The sequence below is a fragment of the Cherax quadricarinatus genome, unplaced genomic scaffold (genome assembly GCF_038502225.1).
Source record: "Cherax quadricarinatus isolate ZL_2023a unplaced genomic scaffold, ASM3850222v1 Contig450, whole genome shotgun sequence".
Classification (NCBI taxonomy): Eukaryota; Metazoa; Arthropoda; class Malacostraca; order Decapoda; family Parastacidae; genus Cherax; species Cherax quadricarinatus.
In genome coordinates this window covers 145,953-164,152 of record NW_027195476.1, presented here as the reverse complement: position 1 = coordinate 164,152, position 18,200 = coordinate 145,953, and the positions used below count along the sequence as shown (strand labels likewise).

At 43.2% G+C, this 18,200-nt stretch overlaps 1 long non-coding RNA gene across 1 annotated transcript; it reads right to left on the bottom strand.

Annotated features, from left to right (window-relative positions):
- Positions 1 to 15,055: 15,055 nt before the first annotated feature.
- Positions 15,056 to 17,933, bottom strand: LOC138851378 (uncharacterized). The gene is made up of 2 exons (XR_011391188.1): positions 16,377 to 17,933; positions 15,056 to 15,108 (listed from the first exon to the last, which is right to left on the bottom strand). It is a non-coding gene; the product is annotated as an uncharacterized lncRNA (long non-coding RNA).
- Positions 17,934 to 18,200: the final 267 nt, after the last annotated feature.

Below are 18,200 nucleotides of genomic sequence, written 5' to 3'. Positions count from 1 at the left end.
TGTGTAAAATGTGTTTCTGGTAATCTAAATTTAATTTGCGAGTGAAGAAAGAACCAAGAGCCGCGGAGAAAGGCGGAAGGGGGGGGGGGTTGGACGCCATAATGGAAAAATAGGGGAAGACGACAATTAAATAATTCAGCAATGTCCCCCAATAAAGAATTGGAATGAATTTTGTGTGACACCACTATAACAGAGTAGTAAGACTGGAAAAATTGAAGGGCGGCGGTGACTTCCCTGCGACACGCCTTGGATAAGTAACGCTCACCTATTTTGTACAGTAGTTTTATGTTGGCCTTCGTAATTTCTAGGTGTATAGGTAGCGTTAGGATGTGTTCCACCTGTGGAAAATGTTAATATTAAAAATTTATTTAATGTGTTCATCATAGGCTATTATAGAGTTAATATCAAGTGTAATAGACCCGACCACATGTTCATTCAAGTCACAAACAATTTATACAATCCACTAATTCAGTTTTATCGTAGTTACTGGTTTTCTTAAATATTAATATATAATTAGGTCGTGCTTGGTGTGAGTGTGGTTGAGGAGTCTGGGCATCAAGGAGTCACAGTTCTGTGACCTATTGTGGTCCTGCTTGGTGTGAGTGTGGTTGAGGAGTCTGGGCATCAAGGAGTCACAGTTCTGTGACCTATTGTGGTCCTGCTTGGTGTGAGTGTGGTTGAGGAGTCTGGGCATCAAGGAGTCACAGTTCTGTGACCTATTGTGACTAAAGTCCCACTTGCCTCAGAGGTGTAACTAAATTTGGTGAGTAATAATTGTCTTAGTTACATCTTACCCAAATTACATGTATGTAAATAATAGTGAATCTCGTGCATGTAATTTCTCGCAGGGAGAGCTCAAACTTGTACAACTGCATTGCCCTTCGGCAAGTACATTAATTATGAGACTGTTAAACACACCCACACCTGGGCTATGGAGGCCAACTCTCACACTACTGTTTGACTGAACTACACAATTAATAGCATAATAGGGAGCTAGAACTTCACCATTTTGAATTGCCAGTTTACTGTTTAAGAGGGCATGGCAATAAGTGTGTTATAAACGATGAATAAATTGTAAAATAATTGGTGTAAGCCCCAATAAGATCCTAATAGTTTATACGGCATTGCTATGGTTAAAACCTTTTATCAGAAAGGAATACGCAGTATAAGTCCTAAAGAAAAATATGCCTTTGGAGAAGCAGGTATAGCTAATATATCATGCCAAGGAATTACAGGGTATACAGAATCTGTAAAGCCAGAGGTGGAAAGATATGGTTTCATCCCAGTGTAGAGTTATAATCGTATCAGAAGGTTGCAAAGTCGAAGAAAGCACTAACAAGTTGATAGCTATCAATCTTCCACAGAAACATTTCTTAGTGAGCTTGTGTTTGCTTTAACTTCTGATGGATTCAGGGGGAGAATTTGAAAAGGTGCATCAAGATGTACATCTAAACAATCAATATTTTTAGAAAGTTTTATTAGAACCACAATTGAGCTGAAAACCAATAAACAGTTTCCATTAAATGAAAGATATTCAAATTAACCAATAATATCATTGGTCGGAAATCCTTGTGTGACGTGAGCTGGTTACATTACAATATATTGGGCGTTCATCACACACTGACTGCTTACATTCTCTCCGTACCAGCCAAACTACCAGCTGGTTCATAGTAGCAACAAAGGGGATTTGATGTCAGGTTTATAAGTCAAAAAATTTGGCGATTCTTTGCTTAAATGATGTTGCTTCCACACCTGGCCGGAAGCAGGCTCTCATTGAGGCTGCTGGAGGATGCATATGTATGAGGAGAAAAGCCAATAGCAGTGAGTGAACTAGTTGTGCTCTCTTGCTTATCAACATGTTGATAAATTAGACACATGTGCAACTCTTGGGTATCTTTATTGAGGAAACGTTTCGCCACACAGTGGCTTCATCAGTCCATACATAAGAGAAACTTGAAAAACAGGAGGAGAATGAGGTAATCAGTCCCTCAACCTTGAGTCGATGTGTTCAGTCCATCAATCTTGAGTAGAATACGGCATGTGAGCGGAGAAGCAGCTTATAAACCGTATGGCAGGAGAGGTGCAGCAGTCGTAGGTGGTGTCACATTTGTTCAATGTGGAAGTAGGTCGTGCCCAAGAATTAGGCAAGCGAAGAATTCCTAAGTATTAAGATCCCAAGAAGTTGCAGTGTCTGACAGGTTTGTAGATGAATGGTTCAGAGAACCGACACGTTGATAAATTAGACACATGTGCAACTCTTGGGTATCTTTATTGAGGAAACGTTTCGCCACACAGTGGCTTCATCAGTCCATACATAGGAGAAACTTGAAGAACAGGAGGAGAATTGAACAAATGTGACACCACCTATGACTGCTGCACCTCTCCTGCCATACGGTTTATAAGCTGCTTCTCCGCTCACATGCCGTATTCTACTCAAGATTGATGGACTGAACACATCGACTCAAGGTTGAGGGACTGATTACCTCATTCTCCTCCTGTTCTTCAAGTTTCTCCTATGTATGGACTGATGAAGCCACTGCGTGGCGAAACGTTTCCTCAATAAAGATACCCAAGAGTTGCACATGTGTCTAATTTATCAACATGTCGGTTCTCTGAACCATTCATCTATCAACATGTTGTTGCTCTATTGCAGTTTGTTTATACTTTAAATATTTGTGGAGAAAATGTATGAGTGCTCAAACACTGCCCTTTGTGTTTGCCAAGGCGTTTATTTGCTTGAGGATTGTTCCTTGTCTGGAGACTTGATTTATGTTCAGATACGCCGGCTTTTGTTCGTATAACTATGTTCGTAATATGGGTGCCTCTCTGGGGCAATTATTTTGTAATATTGCATTGCGCTTTCTCATTTACATTACTGTTACATTGAGTTTCTGCTGTATGTAGTGAAGCTTATTATTCTTAGTTCTAGCTGGGTAATACCACCTACCTATGTTAGGCATATGGTGATGACATCTACATGTACAGTCCTTGTTCAGTCAATCACTATAGCGCTGCTGGCATATTCTTCGCTCTACTGGCACTGAATATTGTCGTACTGAAACTACTGCACAGCTGCATGAGTTAATTGGATGCAAGGTAACTATTATTCATCCAACACGGCTTCTCAGTGTGGTGTCTCTGCTGGTGAGGGATCTCGTGTTAGTTTTCACTCCCCGCTCCGTTGTCTTGCTCGTAATTCTGTTGATATTACTCCTGAAATATTTATCCGCCAGTCGCAGGAGACAATTGTCGGTTTACCAGGTTTATCTTATAATCTCTCTGCTTCGTTGACACTTGGATCTGAGAAATTTATATTTGAACAGACATGGACACAAACTGCATTCGCTAATCATGAATATGACAGAGAGAAAAAAAAAGAGACAAATATCATCGTACCCGTGATGAATAATTTAATAATAAAAATTAGTGTCCCTGGTACTACATTTTTCTGAATCAGAGCCTGAGCAATTTCTGAAGCATTTGATAATTATGCTGGAGCTCTGCAGTGGCCAGTCTACCAAGGCGCTGCATTTGTTCACACGGCGGTTTTTTTTTTTTTTTTTTTTTTTTTTTTTTTTTTTTTTTTTTTTTTTTTTTTTTTTTTTTTTTTTTTTTTTTTTTACACCACAGGGTTTGACAAGGTTAAGGATCCCTAGCTTTATTGACAAGCTATTTACAGGTTAAGGATTCCTAACTTTATTGGCAAGCTAAGAGCTGTTATCTACATCAGCTCATTTGAAAGCATTTTTATTGTTATGAGACACACAAGTAGGGAACAGGATGAAGTTGGAGCCATCTGTGGGCCAGCATTTTCATTTGATCAACTGACTTTATCTCGTTGACATCATTATGCTGTACGAATGTGTTCCATACTCGAGTCATCCTGGGTATATATGATCTCAGATGGAGTGATGTTCTGGAGAAGGGTACAGCCAGAGTGAAGTTGCTGCTTTCTTCCCGTCTTGTGGCATAAAAACTTGTTTCACGCTGTCCTCGAAGTGGATCCAAATGTGGTACTTTGACAATATTGGCCTTGTACATAACAGTAAGGCCACCCACATCCCTCCTATGTTGAAGGCTCTGCTGAAATGACAGATCTATCCAGGATGGGTCCAGGCGAGAGATGAGACGTCTTGCTCTGTTCTCTACTCTGTCAAGCAGTCACAGATGAGAGGGGGGACAGGCAAACCAAGAAAGTGGAGCATACTCAAGGTGTGAGCGTACTTGTGCCTCGTACAGAATCTTGCAACCCCTACTGTCAAGCAGATCGAGATACGACGAAGTGCTGTAAGCTTCCTGGCTGCCTTGTTTGCAAGATTTACAACATGGTTCTTCATGGTTAGTTTGGAGTCAAATTTCACCCCAAGGATATCAACTTCTTCTCCAGGTGCCAACACCCTCCCATTCATCCTTACTACTGCACCAGCATTACCATCATGGTGCCTAGAGACGATCATCATTTGCATTTTCTCAGGTGCAAATGTTACTTGCCATCTATTTCCCCAAGCTGATATAGCTCTCAGCTGGTGATTGATGTAGCTTAGAGCAGCTGGCATTTCTTCTCTTGGATAAGTGAATGTCAGTGTACAGTCGTCTGCATATGCATGTGATTCTGGGATGAGATGAAGAAGGTCGTTGAAGTAGACATTCCATAACAATGGTCCCAGCACGCTTCCTTGTGGAACACTTGCCCCAATAGGATGTCTTGCTGATTCCGTTCCATTGAGAACTACACTTAGAGATCTACCATGAAGGTAATCACTGAGGAGACATAGCGTAGAGCCTGCAATTCCCAGTGCTTGAAGTTTTGCTAAGAGGCCCTGATGCCACACCCGGTCGAAAGCGCCAGCAATGTCCAGTGCTATCACACAGCTGACTTTGGATTCATCCAGTGACTGGTGCCACTTAGTGGAGAGGTTTAACAACAGATCAGCAGCAGAGTAACCTTTCCTGAAGCCATATTGACGATCACAAAGTAGTGAGTGGTAGTCAAAAAACTCTGTCATTTGTCTTGAGATTATTGTCTCAAGGATCTTACCAGTGATTGACAGAAGTGACACTGGTCTGTAGTTACTGATTTCTGCTTTGCTCTTCTTTTTGCGAACAGGGACTACATTTGCCTCTTTCCCTAGAGAGGGACATTTACACTGTACTAGGCAGTGCTGAAAGATGCGAGTTAGAGGTGCTGCTAGCTGGTCTGCACATCTTCTCAGCAATCTTGGGCTCAACTTGTCTGGGCCCACAGCCTTTTCTTGGTCAAGCGATTTAAGAAGGAAATGCACCTCCTCCTGCCTTATTGTCACCACTGACAGTTTTGACACAGTTCCTGCAGCTATCCAAGGAGGGTCCCTTGCTGGATCAGGAACTTGCATTTTGGTAGCAAAGTGTTCAGCAAAGAGGTCCGCCTTCTCTTGACTACTAGTAGAGGTGGTCCCATCCTGTCGATTTAGAGGTGGAATGAGTTCCTCAGGCAGATAACCTTGTCTGTCCTTGACCAGGGACCACCAGGTTTTGGAGCCTACCCTACCTGATGCTAGCATTCTTTTAGTGTCCACCTCCCATTTAGCAATGGCCCACTTTTGAACGTCACCCATATGCCTACAGGCTTGCCTGTGCAAGTTCCTGTTATAGGTGGTAGGATGTCTCTTATACCTTCTGGCCTGTGCTTAGTGCATATTAATGTATCCCGGCAAATATAGATGAGTGTTAAGACTGGATACACGTCGATCTGGGTAATCGTGTAAACTCTATTAGGAGGATCAAGTTAAAAACCTTAACCAAGTGGTGGAAGACACCTGGAGTCTAAAATATTAGTTTCTCGATGTACTTAATTGTGTTAGACAACTTTCTTGTATCTCACAAGGGATTACCACGAACTATTCAAAGTGACCATGGTACTAATTTTACTGCCAATTTTTCAAGAGATTTTAAGTAACTTGGACACTATGCAGTCCTTCTCAGCAGCTTATCCTCAGTTACAAATGGCACCTGGAAGATTCCATCAAACTTTTAAAATAATTATGCAAACTTATAACCTGCATTTTCTCACTTGACCGAGAAGAGTTCTTGCCTTTGATTCTCTTCATTGTGAAACCTTGCAGGAGTCTTCTGGGTACAGTAGTTTCCAGCTGATATTTGGTCATAATGTAAGAGGGTCTCAGAAAGTGTTCCAAGAGGTCTGGCTGGGAGATGATGACTACGAATAATTCTCCATAGAATTCTAAGGCCAGTCTATATCTAGTACATCAATTAGCTAAGGACAAGCTTAAGGAAGCTCAAGGCAACATAAAATAGAGATATGACAAGGCAACTAAATTTTATCAACCAACCTCTGCAACTTCGGAATCTCTCAAAAGTACAGTGTCATTAGCAAAGAGAAACTGTGACAATTCCCACTGTGTGTTAAATTCTTTATCTTTTTACCTCACACCTCTTACCAACACCCGAGCATTCACTTCTCTTACAACTCCTTCTATAAATATATTGAACAACCACGGTGACATCACACATCCCTGTCTAAGGCCAACTTTCACTGGGAAATAATCACACTCTCGCCTACATCTCACTGTCCTCGTAAAGACTCTTCACTGATTTCAATAACCTACCTCCTATTCCATACATTTTCAACATCTGCCACATTGCCCCCCTATCCACCCTGTCATACGCCTTTTCCAAATCCATAAATGCCACAAAAACCTCTTTAGCCATATCTAAATACTATTCACCTGCATGTTTCACTTTAAAAACTTGGTCTACACACCCTCTACCTTTCCTAAAGCTTCCTTGTTCATCTGTATCCTGCTCTCCGTCTTACTCTTAATTCTTTCAATAATAACTCTACCATACACTTTACCAGGTACACTCAACAGACTTATTCCTCTATAAATTTTACACTCTTTTGCCCTCTTTGCCTTTATACAAAGGAACTATGCATGCTCTCTGCCAATCCCCACGAACCTTACTCTCTTCCATACATCCATTAAATAAAAACACTAACCATTCCAGAACTATATCCCCACCTTCTTTAAACATTTCTATCTTTATCCCATCAATCTCAACTGTTTTACCCCCCTTCATTTTACCTACTGCCTCACGAACTTCCCCCATACTCACAACTGGCTCTTCCTCACTCCTACAAGATGTTATTCCTCCTTGCCCTATACACGAAATCACAGCTTCACTATCTTCATCATCATTTAACAATTCCTCAAAATATTCCTTTCATCATCCCGATACCTCTAACTCTCCGTTTAATAACTCTCCTCTCCTATTTTTCACTGTCAAATCCATTCGTTCCCTATGCTTTCTCAGCTTATTAATCTCACTCCAAAACTTTTTATTTTCAACAAAATTTGTTAATAACATCTCACCACTATCTCAACTGCTCTATTTTTACATTGTTTCACCACTCTTGTAACCTCTCTTTTTCTCTCCATATTCTCCTCCCTCCTTGGATCACTTCTACTGTTTAAAAACCTCTCATATGCTAATTCTCTCTTACTACTCTCCTTACATCATCATTTCACCATTCGCTCTCTATCCATCCATCCCGCACCCACTTTCCTGTAACCACAAACTTCTGCTGAACACTCTAACACTATAAGCTTAAACTTACTCCATACAACTTCTACCCCATTGTCTATACTTTCACTAGCCCATCTGTCCTCCAACAGTTGTTTATATCTTACTCTAATTGCCTCCTCCTTTAGTTTATAAACCTTCACCTCTCTCTTACTTGCTGCTTGCATTTTCCTTGTATCGCATCTACCTTTTACTCTCACTGTATCCCATCTACATTTTACTCTCACTGTAGCTTCAACTAAAAGTGATATGATATATCTGTGGCCCCTCTATAAAAATGTGCATCCTGAAGTCTTCCCAACAGTCTTTCATCTACCAATACGTAGTCCAACAAACTACTGTCATTATGCCCTATATCATATCTTGTGTATACTTATTGATCCTCTTTCTCTTACAATATGTGTTACTTATAACCAGACCCCTTTCTATATAAAGTTCAATCAAAAGCTCCCCATTATCATTTACACCTGGCACCCCAAACTTACCTACCACACCCTCTCTGAACGTTTCTCCTACTTTAGCATTTAGGTCCCCTACTGTTACACAGAAATGTGGGATAGCTGGGGGCTTGAGCCTTGTCTAAGGGCAAAGGTAAAAGTTACACACATCTCAAGCATAAACAGGCCACCCAGGGCTATCCCAGTCAAAATAGAAAGCGCTAAACCAGTATGTGTTACTTCAATGGGTTGGTTAACAGAGGGTTAGGCAAAAATCCCAGTTAGGAAAATATATCTATTTATTCAACATAACACTATATACACACTCTAGAAACACCTTAATCCTAAACGCCCAAATGAGGGTACACAAGAAACAGCTGGCTGGAGGTCCAGCCACCATAACCACTAGGCCTAGCCAGCGCCAGGCCGTCACTACTCCACTATCAACCCCATTTCTTATTTCTTCACTCATCCCACAGCACCCTGACCATGTCAGAGCCCAGATGGGCATATAGGTAAGCCATAGAAGAGCCTATGGCTTGGGTTAGCTAAACAAAAGGAGTACACAACTACAAACTTAGCTTAAATACACAGCATCTCCGACGCCAGCCTCCATGCCATGCTGACTCCACGTGACTGCCCCAAGCCACGCTTACTCCGCGTACCCAAACACCCTTGGAAAATAAATCCCTAGCAGGATTTCTTTATAATTACAGTTAGAGTACTTTACAGTGCCCCCAAATGCACATTATGAATTATAAAATTATTCTTTACAATTATAACATTCATACTATTATGGCACACGTCTCCACTATATGTACATTATGGTGTCATGCAGAACCCTGCATAACACCTACCACAATTACCCTTTCACTTGGTTCAAAAGTTCCTACACAGTCACTTAACATCTCCGAAAATCTCTCTCTCTCCTCTACACTCCTCTCTTCTTCAGGTGCATACACACTTATTATGACCCACTTTTCGCATCCTACCCTTATTTTAATCCACATAATCTTTGAATTTATACATTTATATTCTGTCTCTCCATAACTGATCCTTCAACATTATTGCTATCCCTTTCTCAGCTCTAACTCTCTTAGATACTCCTGACTTAATTCCATTTACATCTCCTCACTGAAACTCCCCTACCCCCTTCAGGTTTGTCTCGCTTAAATCTATGACATCCAACTTCTTTTCATTCATAACATTAGCAATCATCTCTGTTTTATCATCCATACTACATCCACGCACATTCAATCATCCCAGTTTTATAAAATTTTCCTTTTTCCTGTTTTTATTAATTTATTCAAGAGAAGGGGTTACTAGCCCATTGCTCCCGGCATTTTAGTCGCCTCTTACGACCAGCATTGCTTACAGAGGAAGAATTCTGTTCCACTTCCCCATGGAGATAAGTGGAAGCAAACAATAACAAGAACTAGTAAGAAAATAGAAGAAAGCCCAGAGAGATGTGTATATATATGCTTGTACAGGCATATGTAGTGTTACCTAAGTGTAAGTACAAATAGCAAGACATATCTCATTGCATGTTAATGAGACAGAAGAAAGACACCATCAGTCCTACCAATATGCAAAACAGTTACAGGCTTCTGTTTCACACTCACATGGTAGGACGGTAGTACCTCCCTGGGTGGTTGCTGTCTAGCAACCTACTAAACTATCCTCGTCATTTCAGAGACAGCAGGAGCCGTGCATACATCTTGAACTGCCTAGAAGAGACACAAGCGAAATAAGATGCATAGGTCTCCTCCTATCAACTCTGTTGCTAAATTCATCTCCAGAATTGTCTCCAACACTGAATTCCAAGTATCTACCACTGCCGCTCCAACTCAAAACCACGGTAGGGATGTACACGCTCTTCTGCAACGATAGTAACCAAATATACATGGGAGAAACATCAAGGGACCTTCACTTATGCATTTCTGAACACCAGTTTACCAACAGAATGGACCACCTAAATAACACCTGTATTTCGTACAAACTCTCCCAACCACTTGATCAATTTCAATAGTGAACGACTCGTTATCAAAGAAGTTTCTACAAAACGCAGGTTTATAGAATCATCACTAATCAGTAAATCAAACAACTTCAACCAGAACGAAAGTTTCTACAGTATAACCGAGCTTCTTGCCAGGAAGTGTTTAGATCGGAATCATATATACCAACAGAACGTAGCACTGCAGAAGGACTACTGGTGCATCAACTCTTGTTCATTGATTAGATCAGAGAAGTTTCTTTTCCAGAAATGAACTGTGTGGGCAGCAGTGAAGTACCCTCTCAGTGTATAAGAAAAGCAAAAAGGGATTATGAGGCTAAGGTCGCAAGGGATTCGAAGACTAACCCTAAAGGGTCCTTTCAGGTATACAGAAGTAAGGTTAGGGACAAGATAGGCCCACTTAAGAGTAACTCTGGTCAGATCACTCACAGTGATAAGGATATGTGTGAAATTTTCAATACCTACTTCCTCTCAGTTTTTACCCCGGAAAATACTAGCGAAATTCCTGAAATAATAGATTATATAGAACAGGACGATAATAAACTATGCACGATTGCGGTAACTAGTGACATGGTCCTCAGACAAATTGAGAAATTAAAACCTAACAAATCCCCAGGCCCTGATGAATTGTTTGCAAGGGTTTTAAAGGAATGTAAAGAGGAACTTAGCATACTTATGGCTAATCCTTTCGATATATCACTACAAACTGGCATAGTGCCTGAAAAGTGGAAAATGGCAAATGTTATACCTATTTACAAGGCAGGTGACAGGTCCTTAGCTTCGAACTACAGACCAATAAGCCTTACCTCCATAGTGGGAAAATTTATGGAATCAATAATTACCGAAGCAATTCGTAGCCATCTTGATAGGCATAAATTGATTAATGAATCTCAACACGGTTTTACTAAGGGGCGTTCCTGTCTTACGAATTTACTAACTTTTTTGGCTAAGGTGTTTGAGGAGGTAGATCATGCTAATGAATATGATATTGTGTATATGGACTTCAGTAAGGCTTTTGATAGAGTTCCACATCAGAGGCTATTGAGAAAACTTAAGGCACACGGAATAGGGTAGAGGCATGGCTGACAAATAGACAGGAGAGAGTTTACGTAAATGGGGAGAAATCAGAATGGGGGCACGTCACAAGCGGCGTTCTGCAGGGGCCAGTGTTGGGCCCATTGTTGTTCACAATTTACATAAACGACATAGATGAGGGAATAAATAGCGACATAAGCAAATTTGCTGATGACACCAAATTAGGCCGTGCAATTCATTCTAATGAGGACACTAGAGCACTACAGGATGATTTGAATAGACTGATGCAATGGTCGGAGAAGTGGCAGATGCAGTTTAATATTAACAAATGCAAAGTTCTAAATGTTGGACAGTTAAATAACCATGCCACATATAAACTAAATAATGTAGATCTTAATACTACTGATTGCGAAAAGGATTTAGGAGTTCTGGTTAGCAGTAATCTAAAACCAAGACAACAGTGCATTAGTGTTCGCAATAAAGCTAACAGAATTCTTGGTTTCATATCTAGAAGTATAATTAATACAAGTCCTCAGGTTATTCTTCAACTCTATATATCCTTGGTTAGGCCTCATTTAGATTATGCTGCACAGTTCTGGTCACTGTATTACAGAATGGATATAAATGCTCTGGAAAACGTACAGAGGAGGATGACAAAGTTAATCCCATGTATCCGAAATCTTCCCTATGAGGATAGACTGAGGGCCCTGAATCAGTCTATGCTCATAGGGAATCTCTCGAAAGGCGTAGAATTAGAGGGGATATGATCGAGGTGTATAAATGGAAAACAGGAATAAATAAATAGCGTGCTGAAAATTTCCAGCCAAGACAGCACTCGCAACAATGGTTTCAAGTTGGAAAAATTCAGATTCAGGAAGGATATAGGAAAGCACTGGTTTGGTAATAGAGTTGTGGATGAGTGGAACAAACTCCCCAGTACAGTTCTAGAGGCTAAAACGTTGTGTAGTTTTTAAAAAATGTAAATAAATACATGAGTTGGTGTGAGTTGAACCTGACTAGCTTGGGCTACCAGTCTGGTGCCGTGCTCCTTCCTTAAGTGGAAGTGACCTGACTCGGTGGCCCATTGGGCTAATCCGGGGGGCGGATGACATGGATCTGCTTCGCGTGGGTCGGTGGGCCTGCTGCGATGTTCTTTCTTGTGTTCTTATGTTCTTATGAGTGGGTGTGGAATAAACCTGACTAGCTACTAGATCGGACGCAGTGCTCCTCCCTTAAGTGACGTGTCTGACCTCACTAGGTCAAGGCACTGGCTTAAACCGGTGGGGAGAATTGGGGCTGCCTCGCGTAGGCCGGTGGGCCTGCTGCAGTGTTCTTTATTTCTTGTGTTCTTATGTTCTTATGAGGGCAAATATTATATTAGTGGGATGGATCTATGAAGGACTTGCCTAGTATGGGCCAACAGGCCTGCTGCAGTGTTCCTCCTTTTTTATGTTCTTCTTATGTTCTTATGAACAACTTGTACCCTTCAGAACTCATTCTCCTGGTCAGGTTTTCATGTCTCGTACTTATTGTCTTACTGACTTTGTATATGCAAAGTGGCCAGTAGTAGAAACTTAAAATATAAAAAAAAGAAAAGTAGTAGGAAATAGTGTAATTATTAGACGCACACTGTGCAGTTGCTGCTTCCAGTCTCCAGTTCGTTCAACACGTAGGAATTGCTGGATAACACTGACATATTTGATGTAATTGATCCAATGTGTAGCGGTTTCTACTCTCACCAGCGAGCTTATCTAGGAAGTTGCTGGGTATCACTATCGTGTTTAATGGCAGAGGTGTATATTCATCTGCCAGAAGTACTTGCTGTGCTTCACGTACATGTTCCATGTGTATCCCAGCCATGCAAACAGCGGTACTCAGTAGGAGGAATATTATGGCTTTGGAAGACAACATATGCAGGCAGTACTCGGGCATATGCATGGCTACTTAATACGTGGACAACTGTGAAAGTCTCATAAATTCACGAATTCTCTACTTACCATCACATAACTGAAGGAACCCGTGTATGACATAATCATGTGGAATCCTGCAAATCTTACACACAGATGGGTCAGATCTGGTAAAGATGCCACTATCTCAACGATTTTGAAGTAAAGTGACTGGTTACAAGTCATCATACTTGGTTGGCGTCTTAGAGAGCAGCTGTATTGTCACAGAGCACTAAGGGCTATGGACATCATACGATAAAATGGCTTTGGCTTATCAGGATGTAACAGTGGTCTGATAGCCACAGATTTGAGTCCAGGCTCAGGGTTTTTTTTTTATTGGTATTGTGAAATGATAATTTGCTGAAATATTCCTGTGAGCTGTTTTCGTGGAATGTCTCTGATCCTACAATTTTTTAATGATAATCTCTTCAGGAGGAGTGACACAGAATGTGTCATGGTCTATGACCACCCTAGAAAATGCCATGCCCATATGTCAACAGGAAAATGCAAACTCCCTTCCTATAAGCTTTTTCACCCTGAAATGAGTACCTCTTCAGTACAGGAAAGACTGTGCTATAACTTAAATTGCCAGGCATACCATCTAAAGGGGACAAAAAGATACAAAACATCCAGGCCATGGGAAAACCTGGGTAGCCACAGCCACTCAAGAGGGAGAGGTTTTTTAGTGCCAGGAAGGAAAAAAAACTGGCAGGAAATGGCAGAAATCGTACACCAAATCCAGCCATTCCTGGAGTGGAACCACAGTCGATGGCCTCCACTCCAAACCAACAGATACAGATACTAATGCCGGAAAAAAAATCCCCCCCCCAGTACCAACAATACCACCAGTCCGATAACATTCTTCTTGGCAAATATACAGGGTCTAAAGCCAGCAACAAACAACAAAATACCTTTCATCCGTGGACTGCTTGCAGAGGCAAAGGCAATGTTCGCGGCTTTCACTGAGACCCACATAAAGGATCACTTGGACAACGAAATATGGATCCCAGGTTACAACCTATACAGATGTGACAGAGTGAAAAGGCAAAAGGGTGGGGGTTGGCCTGTACATTGCAGAGTCACTTGTTTGCACAGAACTGCTTAATGCCTCAAATGATGTAGTGGAAGTTTTAGCAGTAAAGGTCGAGAACCAAAACCTAGTCATTGTGGTAGTCTACAAGCCTCCGGATGCAACATCCCAGCAATTCCAGGAACAGCTGTTAAAAATTAACCACTGTCGGGAAAATCTTCCAGCTCCTGCACCCAACATCTTGCTCCTGGGGGATTTCAACTTAAGGCACCTAAAATGGAGGAATATAGCAAATAATATTGTTGCAGTAATAACACCAGGAGGCAGCTCTGATGAAAACTCACACTCGCACGAGCTTTTAAATCTCTGCACAAAATTCAATTTAAACCAGCAAATAATAGAGCCTACTAGACTGGAGAATACACTAGACCTCATCTTCACTAACAATGATGATCTGATAAGAAATGTCACCATATCAAAAACAATATACTCAGATCACAACATAATTGAGGTTCAGACATGTATGCGTGGAGCCCCAGACCGACAAAATGAGACTAGTCACGAGGGAGCATTCACCAAATTCAACTTCAATAACAAAAACATAAAGTGGGACCAAGTAAACCAAGTCCTAACCGATATAAGCTGGGAAGATACACTAAGCAACACAGACCCCAACTTATGCCTAGAACAGATTAACTCGGTGGCACTCGATGTATGCACAAGGCTTATTCCTCTAAGAAAAAGGAGGAGTAGATGTAAAATAGAAAGAGACAGGCGCTCCCTTTACAGGCGACGGAAAAGAATAACAGAGCGGCTAAAAGAGGTCAATATATCTGAAATGCGTAGGGAGACACTGGTCAGAGAAATAGCAAGCATCGAACTTAAGCTAAAAGAATCCTTTAGGAGTCAGGAATCGCGGGAAGAACTAAAAGCCATAAATGAAATCGAAAGAAACGGAGTCCATCCGTGTCCCCTCAGATGTTCTCCCTTCCCCACTTTCCCAGGGTCTGCCTTAGCAACCAGTATCTCCTTCTTTCCCAGGAGTCCGCCTCAGATATTCCCCCCCTTCCCTTCCCCACTTCCCCAAGGTGCTCTCGCCTTTCCCAGGTCCATGTGTCCAGGAGTCCATCCGTGTCCCCTCAGATGTTCTCCCTTCCCCACTTTCCCAGGGTCTGCCTTAGCAACCAGTATCTCCTTCTTTCCCAGGAGTCCGCCTCAGATATTCCCCCCCCCCTTCCCCACTTCCCCAAGGTGCTCTCGCCTTTCCCAGGTCCATGTGTCCAGGAGTCCATCCGTGTCCCCTCAGATGTTCTCCCTTCCCCACTTTCCCAGGGTCTGCCTTAGCAACCAGTATCTCCTTCTTTCCCAGGAGTCCGCCTCAGATATTCCCCCCTCCCCCTTCCCCACTTCCCCAAGGTGCTCTCGCCTTTCCCAGGTCCATGTGTCCGGGAGTCCATCCGTGTCCCCTCAGATGTTCGCCCTTCCCCACTTTCCCAGGGTCTGCCTTAGCAACCAGTATCTCCTTCTTTCCCAGGAGTCTGCCTCAGATATTCCACCCTCCCCCTTCCCCACTTCCCCAAGGTGCTCTCGCCTTTCCCAGGTCCATGTGTCCGGGAGTCCATCCGTGTCCCCTCAGATGTTCTCCCTTCCCCACTTTCCCAGGGTCTGCCTTAGCAACCAGTATCTCCTTCTTTCCCAGGAGTCCGCCTCAGATATTCCCCCCTCCCCTTCCCCACTTCCCCAAGGTGCTCTCGCCTTTCCCAGGTCCATGTGTCCGGGAGTCCATCCGTGTCCCCTCAGATGTTCTCCCTTCCCCACTTTCCCAGGGTCTGCCTTAGCAACCAGTATCTCCTTCTTTCCCAGGAGTCCGCCTCAGATATTCCCCCCCCCCTTCCCCACTTCCCCAAGGTGCTCTCGCCTTTCCCAGGTCCATGTGTCCGGGAGTCCATCCGTGTCCCCTCAGATGTTCTCCCTTCCCCACTTTCCCAGGGTCTGCCTTAGCAACCAGTATCTCCTTCTTTCCCAGGAGTCCGCCTCAGATATTCCCCCCTCCCCACTCCCCCTTCCCCACTTCCCCAAGGTGCTCTCGCCTTTCCCAGGTCCATGTGTCCAGGAGTCCATCCGTGTCCCCTCAGATGTTCTCCCTTCCCCACTTTCCCAGGGTCTGCCTTAGCAACCAGTATCTCCTTCTTTCCCAGTATCTCCTTCTTCCCCAAGGTGCTCTCGCCTTTCCCAGGATGTCCGTGTCCCCTCAGATGTTCTCCCTTCCCCACTTTCCCAGGGTCTGCCTTAGCAACTAGTATCTTCTTCTTTCCCAGGAGTCCCTTCCCCACTTCCCCAAGGTGCTCTCGCCTTTCCCAGGTCCATGTGTCCAGGAGTCCATCCGTGTCCCCTCAGATGTGATCCCTTCTCCACTTTCCCAGGGTCTGCCTTAGCAACCAGTATCTCCTTCTTTCCCTGGAGTCCGCCTCAGATATTCCTCCCTCCCTCTTCCCCACTTCCCCAAGGTGCTCTCGCCTTTCCCAGGTCCATGTGTCCAGGAGTCCATCCGTGTCCCCTCAGATGTTCTCCCTTCCCCACTTTCCCAGGGTCTGCCTTAGCAACCAGTATCTCCTTCTTTCCCAGGAGTCCGCCTCAGATATTCCTCCTCCCCCCTTCCCCACTTCCCCAAGGTGCTCTCGCCTTTCCCAGGTCCATGTGTCCAGGAGTCCATCCGTGTCCCCTCAGATGTTCTCCCTTCTCCACTTTCCCAGGGTCTGCCTTAGCAACCAGTATCTCCTTCTTTCCCAGGAGTCCGCCTCAGATATTCCCCCCCCCTTCCCCAAGGTGCTCTCGCCTTTCCCAGGTCCATGTGTCCAGGAGTCCATCCGTGTCCCCTCAGATGTTCTCCCTTCCCCACTTTCCCAGGGTCTGCCTTAGCAACCAGTATCTCCTTCTTTCCCAGGTCCAGGAGTCCAGAAGTCCATCTGTCCGCCTCAGATATTCCCCTTTCCCCACTTCCCCAAGGTATCCTTGCCTTTCCCAGGTCCATGTGTCCAGGAATCCATCCGTGGGCCCCCGGATGTCTCCCCTTCCTCACTTCCCTTAGGATATCTTCCAGCCTCAGCCTTCCCCAGGTTATGTATCCCTCCGTGATCTAGCCAGATGAGAACGAGGCCTTGTTTAGCTGGTCTACGGTAGAGACTGTCCAGGTGGGTGGAATTACAGGAGGGGACACACAGAAACTGCGTCCTGTAAATACACCCACCAAGACAGTCTAGACCGTAGATCAGCCAGACGCAGCCAAGCTACCGTCCAGTTCGACCACCAAGGCCTGGTCACTCAGTGAAATTTTGGAAGTTCTATTTATATTATACAATTTTTCTACATTAAATATAAGATTTTTTACTTAATTAGCAGTTCAAGTGTGTTTGTGAATGTTTTTGTGTGTGTTTATGAGTGCTCGTTTGTTAGTGTGTTTGTCCACCTCCACGAGAACTGTAATAAGTGTTGAACTTTTTATTTTCATTTGGTTATTTATCCTATATATTCGCAAGACGCGCAGTGAGTTACAAGCGCCGCGCACAATGGAAATATATCACTTTGTCTGACTTTTTAGGTTATCCTGGGTAATTTACGCATATGTTACTTTGCATGATCATTTGTGTAACTATTTATGTATATCTGTACCTAAAAAAACTTACACACACTCTTATTTTCACTCTCATTTGCACATTTGTGCAACGGCAGCCTGCGTGGTCACCATCATTCATACACGCACAAAACAACGCAACTGCACGCACACACAAACATGTATAAAAAACACTCATCAACCTCTTACACTAATATGAATGCAATCACAAGCGCGCGCGCACACACACACACACACACACACACACACACACACACACACACACACATATATATATATATATATATATATATGTGTGTGTGTGTGTGTGTGTGTGTGTGTGTGTGTGTGTGTGTGTGTGTGTGTGTGTGTGTGTGTGTGTTGATAAGTTCTTTATTGAATCCTGTACTTTCCTACATCTTCCACAACCAAGTAAACACGCAAGTACACAAAGTACACACACACACACACACACACACACACACACACAATTCTCTCGTTCCACTGTGGATAATATACATGGAGAGAATTTCGGGGGTCAACGCCC